This window comes from Ctenopharyngodon idella, chromosome 5, assembly GCF_019924925.1.
Source record: "Ctenopharyngodon idella isolate HZGC_01 chromosome 5, HZGC01, whole genome shotgun sequence".
NCBI lineage: Eukaryota > Metazoa > Chordata > Actinopteri > Cypriniformes > Xenocyprididae > Ctenopharyngodon > Ctenopharyngodon idella.
In genome coordinates, this window is record NC_067224.1 from 32,183,534 (window position 1) to 32,199,446 (window position 15,913).

Consider the following 15,913-nt stretch of genomic DNA (forward strand, 5'->3'; position numbering starts at 1 on the left):
TGTCAATGCCACAGTTTTGTCTCAATATGCACACCAGTAATGTTTTTTTTTTCTCTAAGGCATGTTTATTAAAGCTTCTAATAAATATAACTTTTAGAAACACACAATATAACAATCAATATAATTTATGAGATATTGTTTGTGAAACTACTTTCATATGATTATGTTGAATAATTTTTAGAGATATATTCTGGGGATCAGTGGAATATTGCTGGTGTTGTCCATCCTTCAGTTCATCATCTCCATCTGTATCTCAGCATTTGCCTGCAAAGCCACCTGCAACAGAAACTCTACAGTGGTCAATGTGGCACTAAACCAGGTAAAATATTTAGTGGTGATGGTGTAATTGCTACATTGTTTTAACCCAACAGCCAATAGTAAATTTTAATTTAGATTCAGCAAGCTCCTACCACAAAGGTAAAAGCTGAAGGAAAGGAAATGTAAAGTGACCAGAATATGCTCTATTGTAAACTGCCTTTAACCTCAGTGGTCTGAAAATAAGAAAGTCTACTACAGGGTTCTCAACTCTGAGACTCAAGGTCCACTTTCCTGCAGAGTTTAGTTCCATGCTTGATCAAACTCACCTGTGACTTTCCAGTAATCCTGAAGACCTTTGCTGTGTTTGAAATCGCCCCCTATACCCTCATTCACTACTCCCTACATTACCCCACTAATATAGTCCACTTGAAGGAGTGAATGAAATGAGTGAGTGAATTCGGACACTGAGTGCACTGGTTTGTGCTTGCTGTTTTATAACCGGTCCCAATATTCTGGGGAGATGCGGGAATTCATTGGGCATGCGACTCTCACAGTACATTATGGGTATTCTCTAGCCGTTGAGCGTACATCAGTTGTACACTCATTATTGCGGTGCATTGTGGGATCCACTATAGACACCCCTACAAATGGCTGTTCCCTTAAACAGTGCCCTATTTAAGGGTATAGGGGGCAATTTCGAACACAGCCCTTGATTAGCTTGTTCAGGTGTCTTCGATTAAGGTTGGAGCTAAACTCTTCAGGAAAGTGGACCTTGAGGGTTCACAACTCTTGCCCTCGAGATCCACTTTCCTGCAGAGTTTAGCTCTAACCCTAATCAAACATACCTGAACAAGCTATTCAAGTGGCATCTCTCTATCAGCTCCCTAGGTTGTGAGTCGGAATATTGTGTACACAAATTCTCAAATATAAGTGTCATATTTGTAACTCATTTATAGAGTTATTTTCATTAAAAATATATGTTGATAATGATTATACACTTTATCTATATTTTACCTATATTTACTATATTTTATCTATATTTTCATTATATTTTATACCCTCCAAAGGCGCCATTTTAGGTCTATAAAGGGATTGTTTGTGTGTTTGTGTTTGTGTGTGTGTGTTTGTGTTTGTGTGTGTGTGTGTGTGTGAGTGAGTGAGAGAGAGAGAGAGAGAGAGAGAGAGAGTCTGGTGGTCACTCATCCAATGCTACAATGATATAAATAATTTAATGAATAATGGCTATTTTTCTACTCTTTAAACCAATAAATAAAACCAATAAATAAAAAATGTTTAAGGTACAGTAGTCCAAACCCTCCACCCCATGATGACCACACCATCCCCCTTGATTTTTTTTTTTTTTAAACAATTTGACCTCTGGACGCAGGTGAAGAAAGTTCAACACTCTACTTAAGAAAAAAAAAAAGGAATACAAATGTGATGTGATGTCATTTTTGCTTATTGGTATGGTTGAATTTGATCTTCGAAAGTCAGCAGCAAAGATGTTGGTTAATAAAATGAGATTAGATACATATGTATTTGTGTAATTTAAAATAATTCATTGGGTTTTATTAATATTCTGAGTTTGCATTTCAATGTTTTTATTAATTTTGGTCAATACTGAATATGATTTTTTTTGCAAGTGAGATGAATAAATGCATGCTCTAATTTAATCTAAAAACTACAATAACCACCATGTTTACACAGCACACAACACCTCTGCACTTACTCCTGATTTCTCTCAACATGGGTATCAGCCAATAAACGAGAAAACAAAGAAACTTGCATTACTTATTTTAAAAAGTAACATATTTTGTTGTAAATTTAAAAGGTATGCAATACTAGTTACTTACTAGTTATCTATCACATGCATTATATGTGGTTATTTGGCTTACGTGGTTTATGTTTTGCACTTCAGAACTTCCGTTATGGCAACATATAGTGAGCATCATATTGCCTGGTTTTCACGGTGCATTGTGGGACTTTTTAGGGTTGGAACATGTCAGTGCGCTGGAAGGATTTTGCAATTGAGACAGCCCTTAAAATGGCCTACTATCTGATCAGTGCCCTGACTCCTGGGAGCTGATTGAGATGCACCCAAGGTCTTCAGTATTACAAGAAAGTTAAGGCAGCTGAGTTTGCTCAAGGTTGGAGCTAAGCTCTGCAGGACCTCAAGGGCCAGAGTTAGAAACCCTGGTCTAAACTGTTCAATTTTCAATAGACTATCTTTAGTCTTGTATTGTTGAAATGTAGTTATTCCACACCACATAACTTATTTACTCCTACAATTTAAAACAACCACAACTCCACTGTACTGTACTGTACTGTACTGTACTGTATGAAAACGATATAGGAACTATAGGTCAATCACAATATGTTTGTGAACTACAGCCTTTCCCTATCTGCTAGACTGTTGAACTGGGTGATAGTAGGCTTTTCTCTTCATTCATCACAGTTCAGCCTATAAAATAGTCTTTATGGTGTGTAAACCTTGTTAGTGAAATTAAAAAAAGATAACGAGTCTGAGTCTCTTATGCTCTAACATATCTTGTCTGTTACTTCCCAGGGATACTGAGTCACAGTGAGGAGATCCTACAATCCAAACATTGCAAGGAATTAACATCTCATAATGCTGCTTCTAAGCAAGCTTTTTTATTTTTTTAAGTGTTACAGGAACTGAACAGAAAAAAAAAGAAAGAAAACTGAACATGAACAAATGATAATAAAAAAATTGCAACAAACAAACAAATTAACTTTAGTTGTTGATTTTACACTCGATCTTGGGGTCAATACATTTTTAACATTCAATAGGGGTATGTTAGAAATGTCTAAAAAATTTAAACCCAGGTTTCAGTTTAATGAACAAGAAGCTGTCCTTGTGCATGGCAAGAATCGTCAAATGTTTGTGGTCAATTCATCCTTTGCATCCGGTCTCAGGATCTGCAAACTCACCTGCATCCATAGTTTCACTGAACAAATTAAATGGTTTTGGTAGGTGTTATTACAACCATAAGCCATATTTTGTGTACGCACAAGTTTTCAGATTTATAAATCCATATTTACGCCAGAACCAGTGCAAAATTCTCTTTATAAAACCCAGTCAGTGGAAGATTGTGTGTACAGTACATGCATCTTCACCCCGTCTCCTCCCCAAAATAACCATCTATGGAGCTTACAATGCCTAGTTTTACCATGCATAATGTCATCTGCTTATAATTTCCATGCATTTTCTCATCCACGTGATACCATGTTTAACAGTACAAGACAATGGGAAAATATGACTCTAAATGCCATCACATTACATTGCTAAAAATCATTCACTATCCTTGTCTTGTTTAGGAAAAAATAAATCAAAATTATATAAAATACTGTTCAGAGAAAGTTTTCAGAGAAGAATTATTCTCATTCTTTTCCACTGGCCAAATAGTAGCCTATTTTGAAAAGCAAAACAAAGTATTTCATACAGGTTTGGAACAAATTGAGGGTGAGTAAAGGATGACAGAATTTTCATTTTTGGGTGAACTATCCCTTTAAATTATTACATCTATATTATTATTATCATTCTTTCCTAGAGCAACTTAAATTGCATTCAGTATATACATTTTATCATTTAATCTTAAGCCGAAGTGGAAAAAAATAAATAAATAAAAATTTGTTAATGCCTTAGCTCCAGTGTGCCTCTCATTAATTAGCACTCATTGCTCATAGGTGATGTTTCAGATTTGTTGAATTTTGATAATTGAATTCAAAGCCATACAAAGAAGAAGAAAAAAAACTCAACTGCATTTTATATAATTTAAGGCTTTTCTCCATCATTCTATCAGATAAATGAGTGCCATCAACATGATTATTGTGTTTGTGTTTTGAACACAGACACATCTGCTGGTGCTTTTAAGCACAGATATTTTTGTCCTCAATCAATAGCTGTAATTTATGATTTCTTGTAGTTTATATCTATATGCAAAGCCCTTTGAATTTTAGGAGGAAGTGCATCAACATAATATAGTAAAAGTATAAAGCAAGCTCATTTGAAGCAGTAAGCTCCTCCTCTGTGGTTCTTCACTGTCCACACACACGAAGATATACCATAAAAGCGATCAGACATCCACATCGACAACTCATTTCAGGTAAAATATTTTATGCATCATTTAACATTTATACGTTTTTTATTATGATGCCTACATTTATTTACACACTTTGATAAGCATCAGTTAAAAATAACACTGGTCTACAGCCAAAATGCTTCTGAAATAAATGCAGTCAAACTTTACTAATTCTGGGTTACTGAGAACGACAAGAAAATTATTCTTAAAATTGTTAGTTGGGTCTAGTTTTCAAGATATGCTATTGGGAGTTCTCTGGGTTCGGGCCAAATTCCGAGCTTGAAGCATGCCAAATACACATAACCTTTAGTCTATTTAATTATATGTATATAAGTGTGAACTCGTGAAAGGGAAGGGGTCTCAATTTAAATCAGAGAATACATCTTTGAATGGATCTATGAATAAATATATTACTGGATTTGGACAGCAATTGCTTTTTAGGCAAAACAATGATTGATGCAATCTGAAGCTGGTATTGCATCATACATGAAATTAATTACTTTATATTATTCCTAGAAGTCATGGATGATGCAGTCATAACAAAGCTTACATTTAACAAAGCTGAACAATTTGCCCTGTATCAGTTCTAGAATTCATACAGCAGGGGTGCAAACTCAATTCCTGAAGGATCACAGACAGCCCTGCAGAGTTTAGTTCCAACCAGCTCTAACACACAAACCTGTAGTTCTCAAATAAGCCTGAAGGACTTCATGAGCTGGATCAGGTGTGTTTAATTAGGGTTGAAGCTAAACTCTGCAAGGCTGTGGCCCCTCCAGGAGTTTTGCACCCCTGTCATACAGCATCATGTTCTCTTATTTGTCAGTGTTTGATTTTGCGAAGGGACACATTTCTGTTTAGCCAAAGTGAGCAGAGATGCCTCATACTTGTGTGAACAGTGCAGATAACTACAGATGGAGCAAATAGAGCCAATCAATGCTTGCAGACTATCCACTCGTTAAGCCATGATGTAAGAAATGCTCATTCCGGGTCCAAGCCTTTACTCGTTTCACTTGAGAATACTATCTAAACAGCTGTTTATGAGAACTGGTTATTCATATTACACACTTAAGCTAAGCATTTAAAAACTTGCGGTGTACACTACAGTTTCCGTGCATCCCAGACACAAATATTTTAACGATTTATAAAAGATAAATCACTGTCTGGCCATCTGGGATTTCGGTATGGAGATAAAAGCTAATGCTTTAAATATAAATACTGTAAATGAAACGCAGAAAAAACAACCTTAAGTGAGTTGTGAACTGCAGAATTTGAATGCTTAATTACAGGTGAAAACTTTAAATGGAAACCAGCAAGGTCATCTCAACTGACAAAGCTACAGTTGTCATCCAAGTAAATCCACAGATGACACAAGATGCTGTTACGTGTGATGATGGACAGGAGGCCAGAAGAGCATATCATAATACGACTCTTGCAGAATTTTTCACAGCACAACCAAATGCTCTGGGGGTAATTTTTGATGATTTATAATTATGTATGATTTGGGGAATATTTTAGTATCTCATTTTCAACTGTTATAGAATGAACAGAAAATAAAATGTTGTATGTCCTTAAGTTATTAGTTGTGTGCTGTCTGATTGTATTTATACTGTATATTGCATTAAACATTAATGGCTTCTTTTTTGTGTGTGTGTGTATTCAAACATGATTGATATGCCATCATGCAAAAATATAAACACTTGACCCATATCTGCCCTCTCTAGACTGTGCAAATAATGATTGGAGTGGTGGTTTTCTTATTTGGCATCATACGCAGCATCAGTAACATTGACGATTACCGAGATATTTCTGTCATTAGTGGCATAACCTACTGGGGATCCCTTGTTGTAAGTTTCATTTAAAGGTTTTGCTCTATTGCCTCTCATTTTAATTTCCAGAATGAACTGTGAAATGTCCTGTGTTTCTCTCTCAGTACATCACTGCTGGATCTCTGTCTGTTGCTGCGCAGAATAAACTTCACCTGTGTGTGGTACGTATGTACATATAATGTGAGAAATCTGTGAGTGAAAACTCTTCTTTTGTTGAATTGTTTCCAAAGTGTTCATACACTTATTCACACATGAAAAAAAAGAGAGAGCATGCTGGACTTAAAAATATAGTGCATCATTTTTACAAGCCTCTTTTTAAGTGAATTTCACATGGAATTTTAAACAATGTTACCTAAAAATCTTTAGTTGGCAATGCTTACATTTTGGAGTTTACAGCAAACAGTTTTGCTTAACTTTATTGGTTGGTGCAACACGGTATTTTAGGATATTTTTAATAAAGTTATTTCAAGTCTTGCCCAGTTATAAAATATAAGCTTGTTTAGATTAATCACTTTAAGATCTTGAAATTAAAATAATTAAAAGGTACTAGCCATATATATATAGGCTTTTATTCACATATAAACATTGATCAGCGAACATAAACAGGAGTAATTGTTTACAATATAAAACCAAGCTGTCAAAAATATAACCACAGATATCAGTATCAGCAAAGTATTTAAATGGTAGGAAAAAAGGATCAAGAAAACTGGACCTCTAATTAGAAGTTGCTTAAGGTACACAACTGACCTTGCCTAACTCATCTAATATTCAACAGTTATAAGTTTTAATAACTTTTTCTTCCTGTAGGTAAAAGCCTCTCTTGTAATGAATGTGTTCAGTGCCATGACTGCAGCGACCGCCATTGTTCTGATGTCCGTAGAGTTAAAACTCATTTCCAAAGAACATTGCCCCTCTTACAGTTATGATAATTGTTTCCATTTTAAGGTACGAAATGTACAAAACTATATCAATGTGATTTATATGTTGTTGTTTTTTTTTGCATTTACATTTTTAGGTTTTAATTGCTGTTTTATTTAAATAGTTTACTCAAATTGCAATTTTATCATCATTTACTAACTGAAGCTATTTTTTACTAATAAAGATTGTGCTGGTCTTTTTTTTTTCCAAAACAATGCAAAAGACACCATAAAAATGGCAAAGTAGCCCATGCGACTAATGTGCTATGTTCGAAAGCCATAGGATGCCTCCTTATATATGTCACGTATATGTTCTGTTTAGTTCATTTTCTTTCATGTCTGCATTAGTTCTCATTAGTTGCCTGTGTCTGATTAATTAATCTTCGTCCAGCTGTTCCTGTTTAGTTCCCTCATTTACCATGTGTTTTGAAGACTTCAGATGCAAAAGCCTCTCAGTGCCATCTGAAATTTTCTTCTAAAATGAGCATCTTTATCAAGCTTGTATGTTTAGGTAATTTCACTTTAATGGCAATTAATAGGTCCTTTTCATTGCCATTAAAGTGAAATAACTGAACATAAACATACAAGCTTGATAAAAATGCTCATTTTAGAAGAAAATTTCATATGGCACTTACAGGCTGAAGTCTTCTGAAGAGGATGAAGTGACATCTGAAGTCTTCATTTATACTCCCTGTTCTGTTCAGTCCTTTGTCGGTTATTGTCTATGTGAACGTGATCGTTCTTGCTATGATATTAAAGACTGTGTATTTCACTCATCTTCTTCGTTGTGCGCTTTTTACAGCCACACAATGTTACAATATACAGTGTAATGCAATATAATATAACTTTTGGAAACTCACTTAATATAATTTATGGGATATTATTTGTAAAACTACATTCATATGATCATGTTGAATATTTTATATTGAATTGTATTATTTTACAGAATACACAGAAATATAGTCTGGGGATCACTGGAATATTGCTGGTGTTCTCCATCCTTCAATTAATCATCTCCATCTGTATCTCAGGATTTGCCTGCAAAGCCACACGCAACGCCGACGCTACAGTGGTCAATGTGGCACTAAACCAGGTAAATATAATAATGTAATTGTTACATCAACAACAAAGTTATTTGTATTTAGATTTAACAAGCCACAACCACAAAGGTAAATTAACAGAATAGAAAGGAAATATGAAGCAACCAGAATATGTTCAATTGTAAACTGTCTTTAGCTTCAGTGGTCTGAAACTATAGGACTACAATAGTCTAAACTACAATTTTCAATAAACTATCTTTAGTCTTGTATTGTTGAAATGTAGTTATGCCACAGCACATAACTCATTTACTTCTATAATTAAACTAAAAAACAACAACTGCAGATTATACTGTATGAAAACAATATAGGAACTATGTCAATCACAACATGCTTCATTGTAAACTACAGCCTTTTCCCTACTGCTAGACTGTTGAATTAGGTGGCTGGGCTTTTCACTTATTCCTCTCAGCATAGCCAAAAAAAAAAAAAAAAAGCTTTTATGGTGTGTTGATCTTGTTAGTCTCTTGTGCACTAACATATCTTGTCTGTTACTTCCCAGGGATACTGAGTCACAGTAAGAAGATGCTACCATCTAAAGGTTGCAGTTTGCAAGGAATTAATATCTCATATTATTGCTTCTGATTACTCAAGCATGTTTTTTTTTTTTTTTTTTTTCTTTTCTCTACACTGTAAAAAAAATAAAGTTAAAATAAACTTAAAAAAATAAGGCAACTTATTGCATTCAGCTTTTTAAGTTAACTCAACTAATTTGCCCCAGTTAAAATCAACTTAAATACTATAGCTGGGACAATACATTGAATCTTGATTTGCGATACGAAGAATGTGGAGCTATTCTGATATTTTTCAGTGTATTGCGATTCTCTCTCGAATCGATTCTGAGCTTAGTTTTTAAACAGCAGATGGCACTGCTATACGTGCTTTAGAAACACTCGTACACTGCCTGATTCCAGTTCCTTTAAACACACTACTTAAACATAAAATAATCATTCATAAAGTTCAAAAAGGTTGAAGAGAATTACAAATCTCACATCATAAAAGCATTCTGAACTGGGGTGCAAGTATATTTAACCACTTACATGACTCAGCCGAACGCACAAGCACTGTCCAGCAGTCTTCTTCGTAAGCGTTTGAGAGTACGCGGTTAAAAACTAAACTCAGAATCAATTAGAGAGAGAAAATATCAGGATCGATCCAGATTCATTATATCGATCGAGAATCGATGTATCATCCAAGCCCTATTAAATACTTTTGTTCATCTAATGAGTACCAGGTAATCTTTTGGACTTAAAACTTCTTGTCAAGACAACTAAAAAAACCAAGTTGAGCCAACTTGAAAAAATAAGGCAACCTATCGCACTCAACTTTTTAAGCTAGCTCAACTAATTCACACCAGTTAAAGTCAACTTAAAAACCTTTGGTCATATAATGAGTACAGGCAGTCTTTTGAACTTAAAACTTCTTATCAAGACAACCAAAGAATGTTTAGCAATGCAAGCAGCAACAATCCTTGTTTTTTTCATCTCCATGTTTCATTTTCAAAGGTAACTACATGACATGAACATCATTTGCCTCTTAAAACTGGAGGCGCACAGTTTACCCATTTCGGGCAAATAAGTTGCAAAAGCTGCAACGAAAAGAACATATAGCTCAACACCTCAACACGTCTCATGTTAACACAAATCTCAAACATGGTGATGATCAACAATTGTAATGCATGCTGGGAACTGGCACAACATGGTTGAATGTAAAAATGTTTGTTCAAATAACTCAATTTGTAAAGTTGGGACAACATTTGGACAAGTTTTGGACAAATGCTTGAGAATATTGTTACAGAACTGAACAGAAAAAAAGGTTACACTTTATTTTGATTGTCCACTTTAGACATTCTACTAACTATAAGTAACTTGTCAACTACATGTCAACTAACTCTCATTAGAATATTAGAAGACTGTAGTAGACTGTTGGGTTAGGGTAATTCGAATAAGTTGACGTAGTTGCAAAGTAGAATGTCTTGGGGTAGCATCAAAAGAAAGTATTAAGCAGACAGCCTACAAATACCGTAATGACTGGTATAGCTGATATGTAGTTGAAAAGTGACATATAATTAGTAATAAAATTATAGTATAATATGCCTAAAGTGGACCATCATAATAAAGTGTTACCAAAAAATAATCTGTAACAACAGGAATATTTGCATATCAAACAGAATATTTGTGAATATTTTATAATTATTAGAAAATTGACCTGAAGAATTTAGCTCCCGATTTATGTTTCTGTTAGTGGGTGCTCACCCTCCGTAAATCCCCACACAATGTGAAAAGCACATACGTCCATTGCAAATACATTACCAACCAAATATTTATTCACATCTGCTTTCCATGAGAAAAAGATAACTGGGCTAGGCACAATGCTTACACTGACACTGACACATAGACCTGTACATATGCAACAAATGCCCCTTAAAACATTTTGTTCATTACTCAATCCTACTTAATTACACTTGTTAGTTTTTGCGATTGATGAATTCATTACAGAAAATAGTTATTTGTGTCTTGCGAAGAGAAACACATGGACTACACATGACCAACCAAACACATTACATACATTACTCACCAAACAAAAACACATCTTTATTAACATATTCTTTCTATGAGTGTTGACGCGAATCACTCTGTCAATGATATTACCTGATGATTTTAGAGTTAATTACTTAAAAAAGCAATTTATCATCATGTAAAAAACAGAAAGCACAAGGTTTTGTGTCAGGTTATGTTGTAATGACACACATAACAGAACAGTGTATACCTGCTGAATTCACATGCTATTGGAATCGTTAATAAAAGTTTCTATAGTTGAAAATTGGAAATGAACACTCTCTCAAGTCATTACTACTGGGAAGCTCAGGGATAATTTTGATTTTGAAGTTTTGAAATAATTTTGAAGTTCCAGTTGGGTTGGCCATAAACTTTAAACATGATCAGAGGGGAGAACGATTGCTGCTGTGACTGGTATCCTTTATTAGTTTTTTCCACAACAGCTAAACAGCCTTGTCATGTCATTAAAGTAGTGCATATTTACATATAGGTATATCATTGTCATTTGAAGCATGTTGTATGTTTTGTACATGGCTAAAATATCATGTATTTGATTGAAATTTTAGAATCGTCAGCAAGCTGACTATCTAGATAGCGCTGTGAATGTTTACATGGATGTCAATGAATGGGACGCATTTATTCAAAATTAAATATCCCATATAAGATTATCCCAATATAAGATTTCCCCAAAAAATAGGAAAGAATAAACCTGGTGTCCTCCATGATTCCTATTTCCGACAACAAACACAACCACATTTCATAAGTGGTAAGTAGGAAATTCCCAATAGCAGGTGAAGGCAGCATATGACCCGCAGGGAACCATTGTGAGATGCACCAATCAGAGAGGTTACCCAATTGGTATTATGATGCTATTTTAAAAAGTTCATTATTTTTTATTAAGTGTAATAGAATAGGTTAAATATGTTAAAAAAATGTTAAATGTAAAAAAAACAAACAAAAAAAAAACATTTTTTACATACTGTACTATTATTTTTCAAGTACTGTACTGCAGTATATTTATTCAAATGTGTTCTCCAAATGTCTCCTGAGCAATGAAGGATACAACAAATGGATCCTTCGCCGCCTTGATACTACACATAAAAAAATCTCATTGCAGGTAAAATATTTTATAAACTTATTTTACTTAACATCTATGTTCCTTTTTTTAGATTGTCTGTTTACATACAATTTTCTGATAAAATAATTTTAAAAAATATGTTTTGAGAAATATTATCTTACACACCAGTGATTGTTTTAATGTAAGTTGTTGCTGTTTGGTACTAAAAAGTTTTTGTTTGGACAAAGGCATCCTTGCATGTCATCATGGATAAAACACCTGACCTATGTCTGCCCTTTAGACTTTCCAGGTAATGAATGGAGTGTTGATCTTCTTTCTTGGTATTCTACTCACCATCCATAACTACAATTACCCTGCTATTCTTGCCCAAAGTGGCATAACCTACTGGGGATCCCTTATTGTGAGTTTCATTGAGCTTCATCCAAGTTTATATGATGAGGTATTACAGTATATATTTTGCATTCATGTGTAATGTGCATTCATTTGTTTTTAGTTTTTAATTGCTGTGTTATTTATTTAAAGGGACAGTTTCTGTCATCATTTACCGCCATATGTGTCCAAACCGGTATGACATTATTTCTTCCATATAACACATGGAGAAATTCTGAAGACTGTACTGGTCGCTATTTTGCATACAATTACAATGAGGACAAGACATTTACAAGTGTTATAAAAGCATTCCAAGCCATATGATAGCCTTGTGTGAGAAACAAACAGGATTATGTCATTATTCACTAAAAATTGTGACATCCACTCTCATGACAGATGTAGCTTTCATGACATTGGTTGCTATTAATAAATAGCTTGAATTCTCCAGTTACCGTTCATTGTAAATGTGTGGAAAACAGTCTTCAAAATTTGTCATGTTTCACAAAAGAAAGGTATGCAGGTTTGGAATAATGACAGAATTTTTTCTCAATGGGCTAGTTGCACATGCATGGCCGTCATGTTGGATTTCCGATCTAGCAAGTGTGTGCATAAACCTGTTGAATTTTTAACCTGTAAAAATTTACACATTTTACAACTCTCTTACCTTCTTGTACACTCTCGTACATTCTCGTGAGAACTCACACAACTATACTACAGCAATAATGTTATCAATTAAAGTTACTAAACCACACACCGAGTCTACATTGTATCATGCTTGTTTATGAGGACTGATACTTCAGTTGACAGTTATAGCAAACGTTAGATCTTGATGAGGTGATGTTCCACGCAGAAAGAGAAGACAGTTTTGAGCCATTTAGTCCCCCAGCAGTCAGAACAAAATCAGGACATGTATATTATACACTTGAGTGTTTTGTATGAAAGAAGAGATCCCTGTGGATTTTCACTAACCACTGTGTCTGAACTGCAGAATGAACAGATAATCTCCCGATATAGGCCTATTAATGTATCTCGATGTATTACTGCACGGAGATACACAATAATATAAGAAAAATGTTTTGTTTAGAAAAACATTCATTATATGGCCAAGTTTCATATAAAAGTTTCTCCTTACAGCAAATGCGAACGTCGCTAAGACCAAAAGAGTAGGCTATGAGCGGAAGTAAACATACACACACTTGCATCGCTGAAGCTCTCAGGCGACATCTTGTGCACCTAGCCCATTATTGCTTAAATATATATCCTGATTGTTAAGAGGCTCCTATAATTAGTTCAACATGCTGCCTGCTTCAATATAAATTTTGTTTTGCAGTATCTTATTTTGCGGATCGTCGGAATAATGCTGGTGTTCACCATTCCTCAGTTCATCATCTCCATCTGTATCTCAGCATTTGCCTGCAAAGCCACCTGCAACAGAGACTCTACAGTTGTCAATGTTTTGTTAGACTAGGTAAATGATTTAGTGGTGGTTTTAGCCCAACAACCAATAGCTATTTGTGTTGAAGTCAATGTTTTTAGGGAATGACGCGAATCCACTAAACGATCCACAACCAAATGTCAAGTTAGCAAAATGAAAAGTAAATATAACGTGACCAGGATGTTTCATGGTAAACTGGCTTTAACATTAGTGCACATCATACTGTATAGGAACTATAAGTCAATCACAACATTCTTTATTGTTTTTCTCTTTATCAAAGACAGTACAGCCTATAAAAATAGTCTGTGTGGTTCTTGTTAGCGGAACTAAAACTAATAATGAGTCTGATTCTCTTGTGTATTAACATTTTGGGCCCTATCATACACCCGGCGCAATGCGGCACCAGGCGTGACGCAAGTGTTTTTTGCTAGTTTCAGCCCGACACAGTTATCATTTTCCTGCACTACGTTGTTTAAATAGCAAATGCATTTGCACCCATTTTGTGCACCAATGGGTGTGCAGGTCTGTAAACTGAGGTGTGTTCAGGTGCATTGTTGGCACGTTGCTATTTTGAGGCAACTGAAATAGACTGCGCCATTGACCAACCAAAACTTGGTCTAAAGTCAATGGCCCAATATTTTTTTTGTTATTTAAAGAGCGTGTTAATAATATGCGCCTATGGGCGGGTGCACAACGTGTGCACATTCTGTTTATTAAAAACACAGGGATGCGCAGCAGCACACAAACATGCCAAATAATAAAAATTAAAGGATTACAATGTAAAAGATTATTACTGTGTGCATAAAGATAAAAATGCTTTGGTGGAATTCGGCTTGTCCCATAGATGGTCTGCTCTTGCGCTTTAACCTCATGCACGAGCAGATGAGGTTGGGAATGGGAGATGAGACTTTACTGCACGTTACGTTACGCCCAAAACACACCCATTACTCATTAAAAGACTAGGGACAACCCTTTTAGACCATGCGCCGGGCACGCTGACCATTTTTCCTGTTGTTAAACCTGCAAAAGTGGATTCGGACATGCCCTAGGTGCACTTGCGCCATGCGCTTTAGACCATGTGCTTAGATCTTTAAAATAGGGCCCATAGTATCTGTTACTTCTCAGAGATACTGAATTACAGTGAGGAGATCCTACCAGCCAAAGGTTGCGAGGAATTAATGTGTTATTGCTCCTGATTTTTCTAGTGTTACAGACAAGAATATTTCTGCATATCATACTTCTGCATTAAGCAAGGCCCAACATTTTGTCATGTATTTTCATTTCATTTCATGTTTGATGTGGACCAAGATTGTATTTGTTATCCAAGTTCCTGAATTAGTATATTCTGGACTTGTATGTTTTGTCTGTTGTAATACAGTGCAACACACTTACACTGAATAGAATTTGAAGTAGAAATTAAATATCTTCTCCCCACCTAACCCTAACAAGAAACTTTTTTTTGAGATTTTGTCAGGTTTAACTCACTTCTGGGTACAAATATGGTTCTACATCATTACAGAGACCAGCATACTGATTAATGTAATTTGAGAACTCAATGTACATTAAATGACTTAATTGTTGACACAAATACACTTTTTCTGTCTTTTTTTTGCATCTTTTTAATGTTGCTGTCATTTACTGCAGTCAGATCATGTCAGATAAAGAATCTCTCGACAAGAGTAAAGTTAAAGCTAGCAGAATGGTAAGGAAATATAAAGCAACCGCACTGGTAAACAGCCCTTAACCTCACTGGTGTGAAACTGTTGCGTTCTGCAGCTGTCTACTCTACACTCATTTAAAAGAAGACATCTACAGTACATTATTCATTATTACATTACATTAAATCTACATTATTATTATTATTTTTAGAGCAACTCACAGGTGCATTTAAAGTATTAATTTAAAGCCTAACCCAATGTGAAAAAACTTCACCCAATGTATAAATCCTCCATCATTTACAGATAAATGAGTGCCCAATTACATAATTACTGTGTTTGTGTTTTTGAACAGACACATCAGGGGCCTGTTTCATAAAACAAGTTTGCCAAATAAGCTAGGCTTATTTCAGTTAGTCTGATTATTTTGAATCAAATCAACTGAAAATAAATCAGACTTACTGAAATAAACCTGGATTATTTGGTAAACTTGTTTTATGAAACAGGCCCCTGATGGTGCTTTTAAGCACAGATATTTTTGTCCTCAATCAATGGCCATAATTCATGATTTCTTGTAGTTTTTATGTATATGTAAAGCCCTTTGAATTTTAGGAGGA

At 34.9% G+C, this 15,913-nt stretch overlaps 2 long non-coding RNA genes across 3 annotated transcripts in view; both read left to right on the plus strand.

Moving 5' to 3' along the window:
• Window positions 1-13,846, plus strand: part of LOC127513475 (uncharacterized) — a 33,251-nt gene extending 19,405 nt beyond the window's left edge. The window contains exon 5 of the long non-coding RNA XR_007930418.1: window positions 13,537-13,846. This is a non-coding gene — a long non-coding RNA (uncharacterized LOC127513475). The remainder of the gene's footprint in view (window positions 1-13,536) is intronic.
• On the plus strand, window positions 4,301-9,109 carry LOC127513474 (uncharacterized). Of its 2 annotated transcripts, none has more exons than XR_007930414.1 (7): window positions 4,301-4,385; window positions 5,648-5,828; window positions 6,083-6,205; window positions 6,292-6,348; window positions 6,995-7,132; window positions 8,051-8,197; window positions 8,704-9,109. It is a non-coding gene; the product is annotated as an uncharacterized LOC127513474 (long non-coding RNA). The 2 variants fall into 2 exon arrangements; XR_007930415.1 differs by having other exon boundaries at window positions 8,136-8,197.
• Window positions 13,847-15,913: the final 2,067 nt, after the last annotated feature.